Source organism: Carcharhinus amblyrhynchos, chromosome 15 (assembly GCF_965287045.1).
Source record: "Carcharhinus amblyrhynchos chromosome 15, sCarAmb.v2.hapA, whole genome shotgun sequence".
Lineage (NCBI taxonomy): Eukaryota > Metazoa > Chordata > Chondrichthyes > Carcharhiniformes > Carcharhinidae > Carcharhinus > Carcharhinus amblyrhynchos.
Genome location: NC_137338.1, coordinates 30,082,774 through 30,104,772, shown reverse-complemented (window position 1 = coordinate 30,104,772; position 21,999 = coordinate 30,082,774).

Below are 21,999 nucleotides of genomic sequence, written 5' to 3'. Positions count from 1 at the left end.
GGCAATTTAGCATGGCCAATCAACCCTAATGCATACATCTTTAGAGTGTAGGAGGAAATTGAATCACTCGGAGGAAACCTATGCAGATACAGGGAGAACATGCAAAGTCCACACCGACTGTCACCCAAGCCAGGAATCAAACCCTAAGAAGCCATGGCAAGTTTCTACAGTTCAGATAACAACTGCAGCCCCAATAAGCTGGTGATGGAGCATTTGAAGTACTGCTTTATGCAGGATTGTGTTGAGCTACTTGAGTTATTGTATCTGGCCCCATCTTAATAAGTGGAGAGTTTTCCTGGATGTCATCCTGACTTGGGAGAGGATGGGTGACTCAGAGAGGTGAGCTAATTTGCCTCAGAAAACCTTGCCTTTGATTTTTTTCCAAGTAACTACACCATTTAAGTGGTTAACCCAGCTGTATTGCTTGTTAATGGTAACCAATACCAGCTTGCAGCTGTGTAGCCCCTTTCATGATAGGAATATATTTTATGGCATTTCACGAGCATTATCATTAAACAAATCAACATCCAGGATATTGATAGTGGAAGACCAATGATGATGTTACTGAATGTCCATAGGTGGACTGTGCTGGAGTTATTCATTGGTGTGAATATTATTGCCGCTTATCAATCCCAGACTCTATTATCTCACTGAACGTGCTTGTAAATGCTTCAAACTTTTATGGCAATCTTGATTGTGTCATGTGCACGTTTACAGCTGCTAGCTTTTATTCCAGATTGCTTTAAACTAGCTTGTTCAATACCATTACCACTCATGGAAAGCTATTTGACAGTGGAAAGCATCACTACCAAAGCTCCCCTGCCCCCAATCAACATCTGAACACTTGCAGGCCCCAGCAAAGTGCTTTGACAGTGAGTGGGAGGGAACCCTCAACAATTCCCCAAACAAGGGGCACTTAGGGGGAAACTGTGATGCCCAATCATTGTTGATATCAGCTAACTTTAGACAAGAAATCTCATTTGAGACCTGTTCAAAATTATGTATTGTACCTTGTGTACTAAAAATGAAGTTAATTCTTTATTATTAAGAGTAAATAGGCCCTTTGACCAAGACAAAGAACAAGTCCAGAATGTGATGAAATATGCTCTACTCCCCCTTTAAAGTATTTGGGTAGGAGCAATGGAAAAATACCAGGTAAAGTTGCTATTGTTCCAGATGAGGCTGCTCTCCCCCATTTTGAGGGTGACTGGTGATGATTTAACCTGAGGATCACCACTGCTCAGGCGAGGGGCAAGGTTGAAAAGGTGGGGCCTTTATGAATAACCTCAGCCGGTATGGAAATTAAACCCACGCTATTGATGTTTCTCAGCAACACTAACCAGCTGTCCAGCCAACTGAGTAACCAACTCCTCAAAATACTGTGGTAGGTGTGTCAGCATAGTTTGCATGAAATTGTATTTGCACGGGTAGCATTGCTTTAAAAATTTGGCTCAGTTCCTGGAGACAAGTAGCAGTGGGAACTAACAATGAAACAGTAGTCCAGGAACTAATTGTAAGTGCGTCAGGAGATGGTAGGTTGACCTAATTTGGACAGTTGTTTTTCAAGTTGAACCTCAAACTTGTCACATTGCCATTTTACCTAAACGGCTTAAGGCATGGGAGGAGTTGCAGTGGTTATTACAAAGAGAAAATGTGACTCGGTTGTGTCACTGCTATTGTCAATGGTATTAATCAATGTACATAGTCAGCAAATGACAATGTTTTACAATAGTGAAGGATCCCTACCTCAACATTAACAGTTTGGTACCCTGTTGAAAAGAAACTAGAACACTTGCCTGCACAAAGATATTCTGATTGTTTTATATGTATTCCAATTAAGATAGAGCAAACCAGCCTCCCATCCGTTGACTCTGTCTACGCTGCCTCGGCAAAGCAGCCAGCATAATCAAGGACATCACGCACCCTGGACATTCTCTCTTCCACCTTCTTCCTTTGGGGAAAAAAATACAAAAGTCTGAAGTCAGGTACCAAGAACAGCTTCTTCCCTGCTGCTGTCAGACTTTTGAATGGACCTACCTCGCATTAAGTTGATCTTTCTCTACACCCTAGCTATGACTGTAACACTACATTCTGCACTCCCTCATTTCCTTCTCTATGGGCAGTATGTTTTGTCTGTATAGCACGCAAGAAATTTCACTGTATGTTAATACACGTGATAATAATAAATCAGATCAAATCAATTGGTTCAACACAAAATTTGGGACCTGAAACAATTGAATTCTGCTAAACCTCATTCACCTGGGTCTCATTCTTCAGAAATGGCCGAAATAAGCACCATTGTTATTGTAACAGGGTGAAGCAAGAAGGACCAGCCCAAGATGAGATACAATGCATCATCTTGTCAGCTTGGATCTTGTTTGTCTCTCTCAAGGAAACCTTGAATTGGATTCAATTGGATTTTGAATTTGGTTTGTGGAGCAAGCGAAGAATGGACTTTGATTGCCCAGTTAAGCATTATAACTTTATGGATGGAGTAAAAATGGTTTTAAAAAAGGACTAGGTTGCCTTATCGACTCCCTTAATCACACTTTGGTTTAATATTTTAAGTTTAATTTGTGATTTGTTTATTAAGGCAGGACCCCTTTAAGAAGTTGTTCTTTTAATTTTTCCCTCAGTTTGTTTAATTTAGTTTCCTTAGTTATTTGCACCAGAATAATTGAAGCAGAAGGACTGAATAGGGTGGGATTTTACGGTCTTGCTCATCCCGAAACTGTAAAATCCTGCGCAAGATCAACGAACCTTTCCATGTTTCGCCCCTCACCCGCTCCGATTCCCATGGCGGGTGGGACATAAAATTCTGGACTTGGTAACCCCTAGCTGTTAAGCACTAAAAGAGGAATAAAAGGCATTCTCAATGAATATTTTGTGCCTAATCTGTGGTTCAACTTCTACAGGAATCTTTGTTACTATCACAGCGTGCTCTAGCAATCAAAGCATATACAGGGCAGCACTATAGAACGAGGACCAATGCAGTCTCATTGCTTTGAAACTGTGGGTAGGATTTTCTGACCGCACTCACTCCAAAGCCAGCAAATCCTGCCCAATGTCAACAAACCTTTGCCTGGTCAGTGTCTGACCTGCTATGATTCCTGTGGTGGACGGGATTGAAAATTCTGTCTTTCAGGTGGGATTTTCCAGCCCTTCCAGCCTGTGGGATCTTCCGGTCCTGCTGAAGGCATCTCCCTATGGTATAGCGGAAGGGGCCATACAAAACGCCATAGACTTTGCCGGGACTGGGAGATCCTGGCCTCTGAACCTTAACAAATTTAATAAATATAATAGAAATATTAACCAACTGTAATATATAATTGGGAATTCAACTACTGGGGTCTGAAACATTTACAAGCCTCTCATGTAAGTCGCAGGACTCACAGACAGAGCGGCATGGTGGCACAGTGGTTAACACTGCTGAGTTCAAATCCTGGCTTGAGTCACTGTCTGTGTGGAGTTTGCACATTCTCCCTGTGTCTGCGTGGGTTTCCTCCAGGTGCTCCAGTTTGTTCCCACAGTCCAAAAGATGTGCAAATTAATTAGATTGGTCATGCTAAATTGTCCCTTAATGTCAGGGAGACTAGCTGGGGTAAATTCATGGGATTATGGGGATAGGCCCGTGGTGGGATTGTGGTCAGTGCATAGTCGATGGGTCAGATGGCTTCCTTCTGCACTCTAGGATTCTATGACTCTGTTCTCCACTGCTTAAATATGACACCCGCATGAAATAAGACTGACTGGAAATAACAAATAAAGTTAAAGAAAGTTTATTTATTAGTATCATAAGTAGGCTTACATTAACACTGTAATGATGTTACTGTGAGAATCCCCTAGCCGACACACTCCTGCTGCCTCACTGCACCAGGGACCCAGGTTCTACTCCCGGCTTGGGTCACTGTCTGTGTGGAATTTGCACATTCTCCTCGTGTCTGCGTGGGTTTCTTATGGGTGCTCCGGTTTCCTCCCACAATCCAAAGATGTGTAGATTAGTTGCATTGGCCATGCTAGATTCTCCCTCAGTGTACCCCAAAAGGCGCTGAAGTGTGGTGACTAGGGGATTTTCGTAGTAACTTAATTACAGTGTGAATGTAAGCCTACTTGTGACTAATAAATAAACTTTTACTTTACATGACCTCAGACTTTTGTATCTTATTCCTGACAGAAGTTGGAAGAGAGTATGTCCAGGATGCGTGGGGTCCTTGATTATGCTGGCTGCTTTTCTGAGGCAGCAGGAATGTAGACAGTGTCAATGGGTGAGAGGCTGGTTTGAGTGATGGACTGAGCTTCGTACACGACCCTTTGTAGTTTCTCATGGTCTTAGAAAAAGGAGCTATACCAAGCTGTTATGCAACCAGAAAGAATGCTTCCTAAGGTGCAACTGTAAAGGTTGGAGTGAGTTGTAGCGGACATGCCAAACTTACTTAGCTTCCTGAGGAAGTAGAGGCTTAGGTGGGCTTTCTTAACTATGGTGTCAATGTGGAGGGACCAGGACAGGTTATTGGTGTGCTGGATACCTAGAAACTTGAAGCTCTCCACCATTTCCATTTCCCCTGCATTGATGTAGGCAGGGGCATGGCTTTCACCACGCTTCCTGAAGTTGATGCCTATCTCCTTCATTTTGCTGACATTGTGGGAGAGATTATTGTCATCGCACCAGTTCTTCAGATTCTCTGTCTCTTTCCTGTACTCCTTCTCATCATTGTTTGAGATCTGGCCCATTATGGTGGTGTCATCAGCAAACTTGAAAATCGAGTTGGAGGGGAATTTGGCCGCACAGTCATAGGTGTATAAGGAGTATAGAAAGGGGCTGAGGATACGGCCTTGTGGGCACCGGTGCTGAGGATGATCATGGAGGAGGTGTTGTTGTCATCAGAGTGTGTCTCTAAGGCATTTCCATTTTCGTTGAGTTGCAAGCGACAAGTTTCTGTGGAACAGTAATTTCAAGCAGCTCTGTGAATTTGTCACTTGTTGCTAATATGTACATGCTATTTAAAAAACTGAAAAGAATTTGAAATATCCTCTTTCTTACACTGATAATGAAACTTAGTACATGGTGTACAGGAAGGAGGTGGTTGCAAGTCTGAAAGGAACTTTCTGAATTAGTATTTGGGGGTTTTACAATGTGGTAAGACGTGGCAGTGCTGCTAATTATTATTGTACATAGCTCAGTCTCTAAAACGAGCCAAGTGAAAAACACCAAACATGTACATACCACAAGAGCCTGTTATACTATTGATTTAATATGATTCTTAGACAAAGTTGAATTATTCTTCACTTAGGTTTCGATGAGACATTTGTGCAGTTTAATCATGCTCAATGATATCAACGCGGGCAGAACAGAGGCACAGTGATTCTCGGTTTGGGTTGCTGTCTGTGTGGAGTTTGCACATTCTTACTGTTTCTGTGTGGGTTTCCTCTGGGTTCTCCAGTTTTCTCCCACATTCCAAGAGACGGGCTGGTTAGGTACACTAGCCATGCTAAGTTGCCCCATAGTATCAGGGGAATTAGCAGGATAAATACGGGAGGTTACGGAGGATAGTGCCAGTGTGGGACAGTTGTCAGTGCGGACCCTAGATGTGCCAAATGGCCTCCTTCTGCACTGTAAGGATTCTATGCTTATATGAGAAACGCCACGCGGGATGCCTGCCTGGTGAATCAAGAGGAAAAGGTGGCGGGGCGGTAAAATCACTGGACTGGTAATCTAGAGGCTGAGGCACATTGTCAAATCCAATCCATCACACAATCCAGCCTCCCATCCACTGACTTTGTCTACGCTTCCCGCTGCCTCGGAAAAGCAGCCAGCATAATTAGGGACCCCATGCACCCCGGACATTCTCTCTTCCACCTTTGGGAAAAAGATACAAAAGTCTGAGGATTATAACACTACATTCTGCACTATCTCAATTCCTTCTCTATGAATGGTATGCTTTGTTTGTTTAGCATGCAAGAATGAATACTTTTCACTGCACACTAATACATACAACAATAATAAATCAAATCAAAAATATCCTGATTCTGTCCAGATTCTAAAAAGACATAGTTAGATCTAATCATTCTTAAGGGACCCTATGAACTTTGATCCAATGGAATAATCATAGCTTCCTGTATCCCTATAGTTAACATCACATATACCTGGTGAAATGGAAAATATTACATACTAATGCATTAAAGTAGCCTTTTAATTTGCAAGATGTAATTAGATTGATCTGCTCTGCTCCACCCTTTAATTCTATAGATCTCCATCCCTCTGGTGAAGGACAGAATACAATACTGTAATGCATATTAATCAAGTTGTCACGCAGCAACAACAGTATCGTGATCCAGGCACAGAAGCCCCTCCATCACCACTTCTCCAAGATTCCCCACCCCCTCATCTAACCCTGGTTGGGGGGGTGGGGAGGGGGCAGGGTGGTGATTGAAGTTCATCATAATGTAAGTCTGTCCTTGATTAGTTAACTCATAGCATAATCCTGATTTATTCTCCACTGAGAAGTACATAATTTCGGCACTTGGGTTTGGCTATATTAAGGTATTTAGTGCTCCCTGGTTCCCTTTATTTAGTGTGTCTCATGATAAGCTGGGGTCACTTTTACAAAGTTAGGGCAACATGAGGGACCACCACCCTGTAAAATACAAACCAGGAATGCTCCAGCATTGACCATTCTCCTCTACTAAAATGATTTGATTTCAAATACAAAATTCCTTGAAAGTCTCACTTTCTCAGTGCTTCTGCTCAGATAGTGAGAAGTCTCACGACCTCAGGTTAAAGTCCAACAGGTTTATTTGGTGGCAAAAGCCACTAGCTTTTGGAGCACTGCTCCTTCATCAGGTAAGTGAGAGTTCTGTCCACAAACAGGGCATATAATGATATAAACTCAATTTACAAAATAATGGTTGGAATGCGAGTCTTCACAGATAATCAAATCTTAAAGATTCAGACAAGGTGAGTGGAGAGAGCATTAAGCACAGGTTAAAGAGATGTGTATTGTCTCCAGACAGTACAGTAAGTGAGGTTTTGCAAACCCAGGCAAGTCACGGGGGTTACAGATAGTGTGACATGAACCCAAGAGCCCAGTTGAGGCCATCCTCATGCGTGCGGAACTTGGCTATTAGTCTCTGCTCAGTGACTCTGCGTTGTCATGTGTCGTGAAGGCCGCCTTGGAGAATGCTTACACGAAGATCAAAGGCCGAATGCCTGTGACCGCTGAAGTGTTCCACAACAGGAAGAGAACACTCTTGTCTAGTGATTGTTGAGTGATGTTCATTCATCCGTTGTCATAGGGTATGCATGGTCTCCTCAATGTACCATGCCTCAGGACATCCTTTCCTGCAAAGTATCAGGTAGACAACATTGGCCAAGTTGCAAGAGTATGTACCACGTACCTGGTGGATGGTGTTCTTACATGAGATGATGGCATCCGTGTCAATGATCCGCATTGGTTGCTGTGGCAGGGTTGTGTGGCATTGTGGTCACTGTTCTCCTGAAGGCTGCGTAGTTTGCTGCAGACAATGTCTGTTGAGGCTGTGTAGTTGTCTGAAGGCAAGAAGTGGGGATGGGGGGATGGCCTTAGCAGATGTTCATCTTCATCAATGACATGTTGAAGACTCCGGAGAAGATGTCATAGCTTCTCCACTCTGAGGAAGTACTGGACGACGAAGGGTACTCCGTCCACCGTGTCCCGTGTTTGTCTTCTGAGGAAATTGGTGCAGTTTTTCACTGTGGCACATCGGAACTGTCGATCGATGATTTGAGCGCCGTATCCTGTTCTTATGAGGGCATCTTTCAGCGTCTGAAGGTGCCTGTTGCGATCCTCCTCATCTGAGCAGATCCTGTGTATACGGAGGGCTTGTCCACAGGGGATGGCTTCTTTAATGTGTTTAGAGTGGAAGCTGGAGAAGTGGAGCAGTTATTCGTGGGCTTACGGTACAGTGAAGTGCTGAGGTGACTGTCCTTGATGGAGATGTGTGTGTCCAAGAATACAACCGATTCTGGAGAGTAGTCCATGGAGAGTCTGATGGTGGGATGGAACTTGTTGTTGTCATCATATAATTGTTTCAGTGATTTTTCACCATGACTCTAAAGGAAAAAAATGTCATCGATGTATGTAGGGTATAGCATTGGTTGAAGGTCCTGTGCAGTGAAGAGGTCTCATTCGAACCTGTGCATGAAGATGTTGGCATATTGAGGTGCGAATTTGGTCTCCATGGCTGTTCCATGTTTCTGGGTGAAGAACTGGTTGTTGAAGGTGAAGACATTGTGATTCAGGATGAAGCAGATGAGTTGTAAAATTGCACCTGGAAACTGGCAGTTGTCGAAGTTGAGTACTGAGGCAATTGTAGCAATGCCATCGTCATGAGAGATGCTGGTGTAGAGTGCCGAGACATCCATTGTGACGAGGAGCGCCCCTGGTTCAACTGCTCCACGTGTGCTGAGTTTCTGTAGGAAGTTCGTAGTGCCGCGACAAAAGCTGGTGGGTTTTGGTACAATGGGTTTCAGGATACTCTTGACATAGCCGGAGAGATTCTCGCACAGAGTCCCATTGCCCAATGCGATGGGACGGCCAGGTGTGTTTGTCTTGTGTATCTTCGGGAGGCAGTAGAGATCTCCGATGTGGGGAATACATGGGATGAGAGCATGGAGGGTGCTCTAAAGGTCCAGACCAAAGATCTTGATCAGTCTGTGTTGACGGTTGTGTTCTTTGGTTCATTTCACACTATCACAACTTGCCTGAGCTTGCAAAATCTCACTAACTGTCCTGTCTGGAGACAATACACATCTCTTTAACCCGTGCTTAACGCTCTCTCTATCACATTGTCTGTACCTTTAGGCCTTGATTACCTGTAAAGACTCACATTCCAACCATTATTTTGTAAATTGAGTTTGTGTCTTTGTATGCCCTGTTTATGAACAGAACTCCCACTTACTTGACAAAGGAGCAGCACTCTGAAAGCTTGTGGCTTTTGCTATCAAATAAACCTGTTGGACTTTAAGCTGGTGTTGTGAGACCTCTTGCTGTGTTTACCTTAGTCCAACGCCAGCATCTCCACATCATTTCTGTTCAGACCCAGAGATGAAAAGCAGCGGTGGTGTCCCTGCCACTAAATTCTGGCTACCGTTCTTGTTTCTATATTGTATATAGTGATAAAGCTGCCAAAATGTTTATTTATTTGCACAAATCAACCTTGCATCTTGTTGAAACGTGCTGTTATGCCACTCTTACTTCACAAATTTTCAACAGGTACAGACACAAATTATCTTCAATCTATAAGAAGATTGCCAACTGCATTCCATCCAGGCAGGATGCAACAAGCAGCAACTCAAGCAGCAAGCTGAAGAACCAGGCAGCATTCTTTTTAGTGGGGTTGGAATCAAATGCATTTTAAAAACTTCTGGGTGAAATATCTTGGGATTGACTAAGAGGTGAGAGGATAGAAAGCAGGAATGGGTTCAAATCCCAATCATGACAGCCAGAAGAATTTAATTTAATTAATAAATTAAAAAGAAAGGGGCTGTTTTCTGATTGGCCAGAGAGGCAGGCAGTCAACTAGTCCACTTATAGTCCAAATCGGCTGCCAATTTTTTTATTCATTTGTGGGGCAAGGGTGTCGCTGGCTGGTCAGATTTATTGCCCATCCCTAGTTGCCCTTATTCAGAGGGCAGTTGAGAGTCATTTGAGAGTTGGGACGTCTTAGTGAAGTTGTACAAGACATTAGTAATGCCATATTTGGAATACTGCATGCAATTCTGGTCACCCTATTATAGAAAGGATATTATTAAACTAGAAAGAGTGCAGAACAGATTTATTAGGATACTACCAGGACTTGATGGATTAAGTTAAAAGGAGAGGCTAGATAGGCTGGGACTATATAGTTCCTTGCAATTTTGGGCAGAGCAGGAGCCATACCAATCTGTGATACTGCCAGAAAGAACGCTTTCTATGGTGCATCTGTAAAAGTCATGAATGTAGCCCAATACATCAAGCGAACCAGCCTCCCATGCATTGACTCTGTCTTTCTTCCCGCTGCCTCGACAAAGCAGCCAGCATAATTAAGGACTCCACACACCCCAAAATTCTCTCTTCCACTTTCTTCCTTTGGGGAAAAGATACAAAACTTGAGGTCACGTACCATCCGACTCAAGAATAGTTTCTTCCCTGCTGCTGTCAGATTTTTGAATGGACTTAGCTTGCATTAAGTTGATCTTTCTCTACGCTCTAGCTAGACTCTAACACTACATTCTGCACTCTCTTGTTCCCTTCTCTGTGAACGGTATGCTTTGTCTGTATAGCGTGCAAGAAACAATACTTTTCATAGTCTGATAATACGTGCGACAATAAATTAAATCAAATCAAATCTCCGGTGCATTTGGTGAGTGAGGCTAACTCTGTGTTGAGGTGTTCCAGTGGCCCCCAACCTGTATCAGCAGCACTTGCCACTCCTGGTGCAACAGCTAAGGCTGCAGAGTGGCATTTCTCTGACTGGGCCTGCCCATCCTTCTTGATATAGTAGTGAAACACCTCCTTTATTCCCTCTATCTATCTGCCACCCCTTAATCAATTGCAAAGATATTCTACAAAGCAATTTCTTCAGATGCACTTGATTAGCAATTGACCACCATCTGGAGATTGCATCGGCAGTCTTGCGGACTGCAAGTGTGAACTTGACGCTCCCATTTTGTCCCAACTTTGGAATGTCAAAGCCCACAGCAAAACCCAGCCTAATAAGTTAAAAAAATAAGGGCAGTTGGAACTGAATGTGAGGAATTTTGTTGTCATCCACTTGGATCAAGCCAAATTGGAACATTATCTTGATGGTAAGAGATGAGGACTGGAAAGGGCCAAATTACAGAACAGCGTTATGCGAATATATTTTGATTTTTCTTTTTTCTTTCAGGGGATGTGGGCGTCTATGGCAAGGCTAGCATTTCTTGTTCATTCTTATGTGCTCTTGAATTGACGTTCTTGATAGGTTATGTCAGAGGGACAGTTAAGTGTCAACCACATTAACATGGGTCTGGAAAAGAGTATATCCGGATGGCTGCTTTTCCGAGGCAGCGTAGATGGAGTCAATGGGTGGGAAACTGGTTTGAGTGATGGACTGGGCATTCACAATCCTTTATAGTTTTTTGCAGTCTTAGACAGAGCAGGAGCCATACCAAACTTGATACAACCAGAAAGAGTGCTTTCTATAGTGCATCTGTAAAAATTGTTGAGAGTTGTATCAAATATGCCAAATTTCATAGAACATAGAAAAATTACAGCACAAACAGGCCCTTCAGCCCACAAGCTGCGCTGAACATATCTCTACCTACTAGGCTTATCTATAACCCTCTGTCTTTCTAAGTCCCATGTACTTATCCAAAAGTCTCTTAAAAGACCCTATCAAATCCACCATCACCACCACCGCCGGCAGCTGATTCCACGCACTCAACACCCTCTGAGTGAAAAACTTACCCCTGACATCTCCTCTGTACCTACTCCCCAGCACCCTAAACCTGCGTCCTCTTGTGGCAGCCATTTCAGCCCTGGGAAAAAGCCTCTGAGAATCCACTCGATCAATACCTCTCAACATCTTATACACCTCTATCAGGTCACCTCTCATCCTTTGTCTCTCTAAAGAGAAAAGACCGAGCTCTCTCAACTTATCCTCATAAGGCTTGCCAGCCAATCCAGGCAACATCCTTGTAAATCTGTCTGCACCCTTTCTATGGCTTCCACATCCTTCCTGTAATGAGGCGACCAGAACGGAGCACAGTACTCCGAGTGGGTCTGACTAGGGTATTATAAAGCTGTAGCATTATCTCCCGACTCCTAAACTCAATTCCTCGATTGATGAAGGCCACTACACCATACGCCTTCTTAACCACATCCTCTACCTGCGAAGCTGATTTGAACGTCCTATGAACCAGACCCCAAGATCCTTCTGATCTTCCACACTGCTAAGAGTCTTACCCTTAATATTATATTCCGTCATCATATTTGACTTGCCAAAATGACCACCACACACTTGTCTGGGTTGATGTCCATCTGCCATTTCTCCGCCCAGTCTTGCATCCTATCTATGTCTCGTTGCAACTTCTGACATCCCTCCAAACTGTCCACAACTTCTCCAACCTTCATGTCATCAGCAAACTTACCACTTCCTCATCCAGGTCATTTATAAAAATCACAAAGAGCAAGGGTCCCAGAACAGATCCCTGGGGCACTCCACTGGTGACCAACCTCCATGCAGAAAAAGACCCATCCACAACCACTCTCTGCCTTCTGTGGGCAAGCCAGTTCTGGATCCACAAAACAATGTGCCCTTGGATCCCATGCCCCCTCATTTTCTCAATAAGCCTTGCATGGGGGACCTTATCGAGCGCCTTGCTGAAGTCCATATAAACCTTAGCCTTCTGAGAAAGTAGAGGCATTGGTGGGCTTTCTTAACTATAGTGTCATTGTGGAGGGACCAAGTCCGGTTGTCAGTGATCTGGACATCTAAAAACTTGAAGCTGCCGTTGTCTGACACATTCAGATGCCAGTAGCTATCACTATCGCATTCAGGTGCAGGAAGAATAGGCAATGTTTCCCTTTGTTATTTCAGGACTGTTGAGGACAAATGCAATGCCCCAATACCTCCAAACATTAGCCCTGATGAAGGATCATCCTGACTTGAAACATTGACTCTGCTCTCTTTTCCATAGATGCTGTCAGACCTGTTGAGTTTCCCCAGCATTTTCTGTTTTTGTTTCAGATTCCAGCATCCACAGTATTTTACTTTTGTACTCCAAACATCTATTTAATAAAGTTCCAGCAAATGTCACGTTTACTTCTTTTAACAATTCCACCATCATCATTTCCTAGTCACACTTTATAGTTAACAATTGTCCAAAACAGCTAGCTTCGGCACAGTGGTGACATTCCTACCTCTGAGGTAGACAGTGCAGGATTCTAATCTTCCTCCAGACTCAAAAATGCAGGCTTGAGCTCTAATCTTTACTTTTGGATTGATATTCAAAAGAATTAGTCTAGTTGGTCACTCTTACCCTTATCAGTTGTGGAAGCCGATAGCACACCAGCCACCCTTTTCCATACAATCCTTATAGCGCTAAGTGAGGCCATTCGGCACAGCTGCACAGTGGTTAGCACTGCTGCCTCACGGCTCCAGAGACCCAGATTCGATTCCTGGCTTGGGTCTCTGTCTGTGTGGAGTCTGCATGTTCTCCCCGTGTCTGTGTGGGTTTCCTCCGAGTGCTGAGGTTTCATCCCACTGTCCGAAAGATGTGCTGGTTATGTGCATTGGCCATGCTAAATTCTCCCTCAGGATATCTGGATAGGCGCTGGAGTGTGGCAACTAGGGGATTTTCACAGTAGCTTCATTGCAGAGTTAATGTAAGTCTACTTGTGACACCTATAAATAAACTTAAAACTTGAGTCTGTGCCAATGTTCCAAAAGAGAATCTTACCCAGGCCCACCCACCCTTGACCTACCCCCATAACCCCACACATTTACCAGACACAGTGAGGGGCAATTTACCACAGCGAATCCATCCAACCTGAGCATCTTTGGACTGTGGGAGGAAACCGGACACATTAGGACAACATGCAAACTCCGCACAGTCATTCAAGACTGGAATTGAACCAGGATCCCTGGCACTGTGAGGCAGCATGCTAACCACTGTGCCACCATGCCATGGTTGGGGAGAAATGCATGCAAAGAGTATTGTTGTCAGAATATTAATCAGCTGCCACTCCTTCCACCACTATACATTATTTCCCAAGTAGATAAATCTCCAATGTACCCTGTGCTATATCCTGGGAGATTTGCTAGGCTTTTTTTAAATGTTGCAATACAAGCGGATAGTTTATCAGTGAGTTTTGCCACCAGATGATTCTTGTGAGCTCTCTGCTGGAAATGGTTCAAAAGCTTGGCTCTGAGCCCAGTCTCTTAAACTTAAGTGTGGGTGTTGTTCGACAAACCAGAGTTCATGGTTACCAGTCAAGGCAAAGTACTTTACATTGTACAAAGAACTTTGGTTTTTAAATATAAAATGTGATGTTTACCAGAGAAATACTTAACCCCCTGGAGTGGAATGTCCTATCTGACCATTCACCTCATTGCTGTTTGTGGAACTTGTTGTACACCGATTGACTACTATGTTTGGTCACAAAAGCAGAACAACTAGAGTAATTTATTGGCTCAGACAGCTATTGAATTCTCACAACAGTGAGGAAGAATCATAGGATCCTACAAGACAGAAGGTGGATGCACGGTGACACATTGGGTAACATTGCTGCCTTACAGCACCAGAGACCAGGTTTCGCTTCCCAGCTGAGGTCACTATCTGTGTGGAGTTTGCACATTCTCCCCGTGTCTGCGTGGGTTTCCTCTGGGTGCTCTAGTTTCTTCCCACTGTCCAAAAGACGTGCTGGTTAGATGCATTGACCCGAACAGGCACCAGACTGTGGTGACAAGGGGAATTTCACATTTACCTCAGTGTAGTGTTAATGTACGCCTTATTTGTGACTAACAAATAAACTTATCTTGCGGAATCTGACAGGATTGAGGGAAGCCACTTGATCCATCATGTCAGTTCTTTCTAAGAGCTGTTTGAGTGTAACCACGGTTAGATCTTTTATTTCTCTGCATTGGATAATGGGACACATCTTTGGTTGGGCATCATAAAACAGTAATGCAAATCCATTTGGAAATGTTCAGGAAAGGGCTTGCAAAGCCATATTTGTCTCTAATTACAATAGTTACTCAGACGTCTTGCATGGGCTGGAATTCTCTGGTCTCACGTACCCCACTGCTGCTGCCAGTGAGAATGGAGAATTTGGCACTGAGCCAAATCTCCATTCACAGCAGTGGGACAGAAGAATTCCAGCTGTGATCGAGGCCGGAGAATTCCTGTCATGATTGCAGTCTGGAGACACTCAGACAGACACTGTCAGCTCTGCCATTTTTTTTTATTCATTCATGAGGCATGGATGTCACTGGCTGGCCAGCATTATTGCCCATCCCCAATGACTCTCAACTGCTTTCCAAGAGTAAATCACATTGCTGTGGCTCTGGGATCACATGTAGGCCAGCCTAGGTAAGGACAACAGATTTCCTTCCTCAAAGGACATGATGGGCCAGATGGGTTTTTCCAACAATCGACAATGGTTTAATGGTCATCAGTAGATATTTCAGATATATTTTATTAAATTCAAATCCCACCACTTGTCTTGGCAGGATTCAAATCCAGGTCCTCAGGACATTAGCTGAGTTTCTAGATGAATAGTCTAGTGATAATATCACTAGATCATCGTCTCCTCATCTTTTCGTGAAATAGAATCCACAGTAGCCCTCTAGTGCAGAAGGAGGCCATTCGGGCAATCAAGTTTGAATCAACTCTCAGACAGAATCTCCTCCCAGGCCCACCCCTCCCCTCCATCCCATCCCCATAACCCCATACACTTACCATGGTTAATTCCTCTAACCTAGGGACACCAAGAAGCAATTTTACTATGGCCAATCCACCTAACCTGCACATCTTAGGACTGGGGGAGGAAACTAGAGCACCTGGAAGAAACTTGCACAGACAATGGGGAGAACATGCAAACTCCACATAGACACTCACAACTGGAATTGAACCCAGGTCCCTGGCACTGTGAGGCAGCAGTGCTAAGCATTGCACCATCACATGGCAAGATTGCTGTTAATTCCAAATTTCACTACTTGTCACCTGCTGACAGATCTGACAGCAGCTACATGCTGCAGAATCCAAGCAACTAATTGAATTAAAGTGTAAAATGCCAATATTTACATGTGATCTAATGACATATTTCCTTCCCACGATGAACAAACTCTAATCACTAAAAAGCAAAACACTGCAAATGCTAGAATCTGAAACAAAACCAGAAAATGCTGGAAAATCTCAGCAGGTCTGACAGCATCTGTGGAGAGAGAATAGAGCCAATGTTTTGAGTCAGAATGACTGCTCTGACAAAGTGTCATCCAGACCCGAAACATTAGCTCTATTCTCTCGCCACAGATGCTGTCAGATCTGCTGAAACTCTAATGACTGTTAAACTTTGAGCCTTGATAAAGACACCAATTTAATGATTGCTACACCATTCTATCCTCTTTACTACTTTTTGTATCTTGCTGGGAATGATTGGTTGTTCAACTTGCCTCAGTTCCATCCTTGGCCCCAACAGAAGGTGATTTGTTAATAAATAAACCTTTGAATTGAACTTGGAGCCACACCTTAACCTTTTCCCTCATAACCCTGAAAATTTCTTCTTCATGTACATGCCTGCAATGAAATGCTGAAAAATGCTTGAGATACTGCTGCAGGTCCTCCCAGCCCACTGCACTGCAAATACAGCACAGCAGGCTGGGAGACTAAGGCAGAGGCTATTTAGCAGGCTCTCTGCTGGGTGCCGTGGTCTCCGTGAATCTCTGGCAACCAGACTCCCAGCGCCACCAGCTCCGCATCAATTTTTGAAGTGGAGCTGTATAAATTATGCAAATTCTTATTTTAATATGTTTAACATTTGATTAGCAGGCCCAGGACTGGAAGTCTCCGGGCCCACAAGAATCTCCCCCACCCCGCCAGTGTCTTTCACTCCAGTGGGGTTTACAATATCTCCCCATTTGTAGGGAACTAGCAGCCCAATGGAATGAACGGGACTATTGAGGGCTCCCCAGATTGGAATTTTTTAAATCAGTGGATTTCAACAACGGCTTTTATAGTTATGCATAACCTCGGCTTCTTGAAACACACCCATGAAATCAAGATGAGCGGAGAATGAATCCAAGAGGTTGATTGAAAGTCAGGTTTTTTTTATTCTTTCACAGGTCGGAATCAAACCTTGTCCTGCCTTATTGCCCATTCTTAATTGCCCTTGAGAAGGCAGTGGTGCTGCCTTCTTGAACCGCTGCAGTTCATGTGGTGTAGATATGCCAATAGTGCTGTTCATGGAACCATATAATCCCTACAATGAAGAGGAGAGCATTCAGCCCATTGACTCTGCACTGATTCAGAGTATCTTATCCAGGCCCTCTGTCCTGCCCCATATCCTTAACCCCACACATTTCCCCATGGACAACCTGCCATGAGAAGCAGGCACTAACCGGCCTAACCTGCACATATTTAGACTGTGGGAGGAAACCAGAGAACCCAGAGGAAACCCACACAGACACGGGGAAAATGTGCAAACTCTACACAGACAATGACTCATGGCCGGAACTAAACCAAGTCTCTGGTGCAGTGAGGCAGCAGTGCTAACCACTGTGCCACTATGCCACCACTAACTGTTGACGGGCTAATTTGTGCTCTTTCGGAGTTATTGGGCAGAATTTGATTTGAACTGATCCACTTGAAGCAAAGGCCAAAAGAGTGTCAGGAACTCAATCATTGCAGCAACAAGTGTGGTCCTAAGCATTTAATGTAGCCTCCATCCTTCCTGATTAATCACAAGAATGTGGGCAGATTGGTGCCCCATATCTCTCAATGAAAAATTGCCCCATTTAAAGAGACCTCAGCAGCATCAGAATAGCTTCACTGCTTCAGGACACTATCAAAGAAGGGTGAAAGCTGAATAATGGGAAGGAACCAAGGATCGTAAGATTTCGGAGCAGGTGTAGGCCATTCAGCCCTTTGAAGGAGGTTCCAAAAGAATATGCGGTTCCTTGTAAACCCTAAGGAAGAGGTATATAACTAATTGTGGTCATGAGAATAAAGATACAGAGTCGCAACAACTCAAATTATCTCATAAGGGCACGAAAGGTGCGTAGAATAAAATCTTAAGTTGCTTCTCCTCAGTCATCTCAGAACCCATTGAATCAGAGTGGAAGCAAATTATTCTTGATCCTGAGGGATTGCCTATGAAGAAAGAAGACAAGTAGCCTCACACTCCAAGCCAGGAAGAGGAAAATTAAGCTGGAAAGAGGAGCGTAAAACGGTCCTAAAGCGCTGATCTCTCCTGCCTGCAATTGAAAGGCCCCTTCCAGGTGTCTGTCATGGCCCTAATGTCACCCATCTAAAACATTTGTCATCAATACCCTCACTAGACTTTTTAACATTAAGTACTTCAGAAATAGGAGCAAGTGTAAAAACACACTGTTTCAAGGGAATTGTGGCTGATCTTTTAACTCAACTCACCTTTGCCCCAAATCCCCCGAGTCCCAAAACCGTGTTTAGGTAGACTTTAAAAGAAAACCATGCCCCTTATATCGCACCTCTGGCCCACTTTTAAACTCAGCGCTCTGGGAGTTCTGAAGATAGGGCTGGAATGAAGTAGTCCAATTCTCACTAGGACTGTTTTGAGGTGAACATTATTTGTGGCCAACAAAAACCTATACATCTCCACATTTTGTAATAACCCATCCTTGTAATAATCCCAGAAACAGGCACTATTAGGTAGATTGACTATTTGATCATCTTAACCTGTATTTAGGTCTGTATCTGTGTTCCCAAAGAGCTAATCAACATACTATCAGAGCCTTTGCTAAATGTACCACATAGCCAGTACATTAGGGAAAATAATCCTTCTCATCTCTCTCCCAGCTTGTCAATGTTTGGCCTCTTATGTTTACAGTCTGCTTACATCTACATCATTGATCCTTGGATCACGGTTGCCCTTTAATCCATTTTCCAAGGTAAACAAATGTGGCTCTGCAAGTGAGATCCTCCCACACTTGAAGCTTTAAATCTCTATCAGTCCTGGTGATTCTCTCTAAACTCTCTTCAACATGAAAATAACCATCTGAAGGCAGTTGGCTCAACATTAGACAGAAAAGGGACAATCTTTCCAATGTACATGTCTGCTGGAGGACATCACTTGTCGAGAAATTATTAGTTTACTCCCCATGATCATGCGTTCATTTATTTTAATGTTTAAATGGTAAACAACATGTCCAACACACTCCCTGCCGATGAAAAGAAGTTTCAAATTGATCTTGCCATTCCTAATATGGTGTTACCAGCCAATGTTAGAATATCTCACTTTAATCTCAACTCCAACCTCTCCCTAACAAAGTAATCTGGATTATACAAACCAGGCATTTTGGCTTTTCTCATTGTTCCTTTATCGGTGGGATTAAAGATCTAAGTAATTCTCTGAGTCATAATTAATGTAGTTAGAACTTAGTATGAGTGTTTAAGGTTGATTGCTTTGATAAACTTCATTTTTGAATTCAGGTTTTACTTTCAATACCAAAAGTATGTGTGTTGATTCATCAGAATGGATTTTTACTGTAAAGTTAAATGACGAAATAGCTGCAATGAGGTAGAATTATGATGGTTTACAATTAAATGTTCTAATAAACCACACTTGAGTCCAGGGGTGGTGGGAGGTGGTGGGGGATGTGGTGTCGATTCTCCCACACTGTTGCGCTGCTTTAGCTGGGCGCCACAGCCTCCGTGCATCTCAAAGACAAACGCTTTTCACATAATCAGCTCTGTGCAGAGTGCATTTCCATATTTAAATCCTAAATTACACTCAATTAGTGGGCCCGGGACACTAAAGTGTCCAGGTCCACTAGTGTCACACCCCTCTGTCCCCCCACATCCCCCCCCCCCCGCCCCATCCCATCCACCCATTCCCAGGAGTGGTTTACCCCACGACTATGGAACTGGCAGCCAGCCCTATTGGAAGGAACGGAGGCCCTCCCGAGGAGGACAGTGGTAAGGTGGCTGCCTCCTGGGCAGTGTTTGCCTAGCAATGCCAGCCTGACCCCCTGCCACTGCCCAAGGGACACCTTGGCATTACCCATCAGGCAGTCAAGGGGCAGGGTCAGAGGAGGCAAGGCCTATAGGGGGAGTGATCAGTGGGGGTGGGAGGGTCCTGCTGCCACTCCACAAAAGGATCGCAGACAGAGGGAGGGAAGGTGGTAATCTGGGCTGGCCATCTGGGGACAGGAGTGATCAAGACTGCCAGGATGAGGGGGATGTCAGCACTGCCAGGTGATTGGGGTCGGGGAGATCGGGGCTAGCGGGTCGGGGGTGGTGGATGACATCAGGCCCAGATAGAGCCGGGAGGCCAACGATTGGTGGAGGGGGGTGGTGAGTCAGAGGACCAGTGGTGCAAGGCTGCTGGGTTGGCCAGCGATCAAGAGGCCGAAAGATGGGACCAAAGAACATGCACCGATCTCCATGCTCTGACAGATTGGCGCATGCGCAGTGGCCCACTCAGCACTATGGTGCCGGCCTCTCCAGCAGGAATAGGCTCTGCCCACTGATTTTCAAAGTAACTCTTGCTGGGGCACTGTGCAGTACTCAGTGTCAAAGATTCATTCTGAAAATCCTGCTTTAAAAAAAAATCGGCATGAGTTGCTCCAGTTTTCACACTATTTCAGCACTTTTCAAAATTGTTTGGGAGAATCACCTTCCAAATTCTGGTTCAGATGCCACATGTTGAGATGGATAAGAATAATCCCAAGAAGTAAAACAGTAGTAGCACTACTTCCCCAGTTAGAGCAAAAAAGAATAGCCAGTCAGGTTAATTGGTGCTTCTGAAAGCATATGAAGTAATTCTATTTTATCATGGAGCATGTTCACAGTAAAGATTCCATTGCAGTGTAAGGCTTGGTTGAGAGTTGTCTCACCCGTGTTCATTGCTAGTCAAGATAATCAAGACAATTGCAGACTATTGAGATGTCAGCCCAGGGCATTCCAACCCATACATATAATTCCAAAATAGACCACAATGGTTACCAGGGATAACCTTTAAAAGGTCATGGAGAAGCACTGCAAAACCCATGATATAATATGTGGTTATCCTTGGAATCTCATAGTTCTCTTGTGTTGAGCACATAGGCGTGGAAAATAAGTATTAAAGAGCTGAAGAAAGTTCTAAAATCTAGATGTATAAGAACGCAGAAGCCTCAGTAATAACCTAATTCCCCAGAAAGGGATGGGCAGCTTCAAGTCAGCATTTTATGTTTTACACACTTTCTGACTTGAACCTGCCCCATATCTGTTCTAAGAATTGGGCTGAAATTCAAATTCATTTGTTCTCGGTGTTGTTGCCAAGAATTTTGTTTTTCTATTAGTTGTCTCCCTTAGTTTGCAGTATTTTCAAACCACTTTAAACACCAGGCCTTCTTATGTCCTTTTTATTAACTGTCTAAAGTTTTAATGGTGTTTGACAGTAATGCCAGAAAATGCAGAGTACAGTTAATGCACAAAATTAATTAGAAGGAACAGAATCACACAGAATTGAACAATTTATGTACTAAGTTTTGACTTCTTAGTGTCTTGTTTAAAACAGAATTCAGTGAAAGATTAGATAGGAATTTTCCAGTGTAGCAAGCTGAGGCAGGAGAGGCCAGGAATTCAATAGGGAGCTGCATCAGGCTGGATGGCCAGTGCATGCCCATCATTCATTCATTCATAAGAACATAAGAACATAAGAAATAGGAGCCGGAGTAGGCCATCTAGCCCTTCGAGCCTGCCCCGCCATTCAATAAGATCATGGCTGATCTGAAGTGGATCAGTTTCACTTTCCCACTTTCTCCCCATAACCCTTAATTCCCCTGTCTATCAAAAACCTATCTACCTGTGACTTGAATATATTCAGCGAGGTAGCCCCCACCACTTCAACGGGCAGAGAATTCCAGAGATTCACCACCCTTTGAGTGAAGAAGTTCCTCCTCAACTCCGTTCTAAACTGCACCCCCCCTTATCTTGAGGCTGTGCCCTCTTAGTCCTGCTATCCTTTCTAAGCGGGAAGAATCTCCCTACCTTTACCCTATCTATCCCCTTCATTATCTTATATGTCTCTATAAGATCCCCCCTCAGCCTTCTAAACTCTAACGAGTACAGACCCAGTCTATTTAGTCTCTCTTCATAGTCCAACCCCCTCATCTCCGGTATCAGCCTAGTGAACCTCCTCTGCACTTCCTCCAAGGCCAAAATATCCTTCCGCAAGTGCGGCGACTAAAACTGCACACAGTACTCCAGCTGCGACCTCACCAGTGCCCTGTACAGTTGCAGCAAGACCTCCCTGCTTT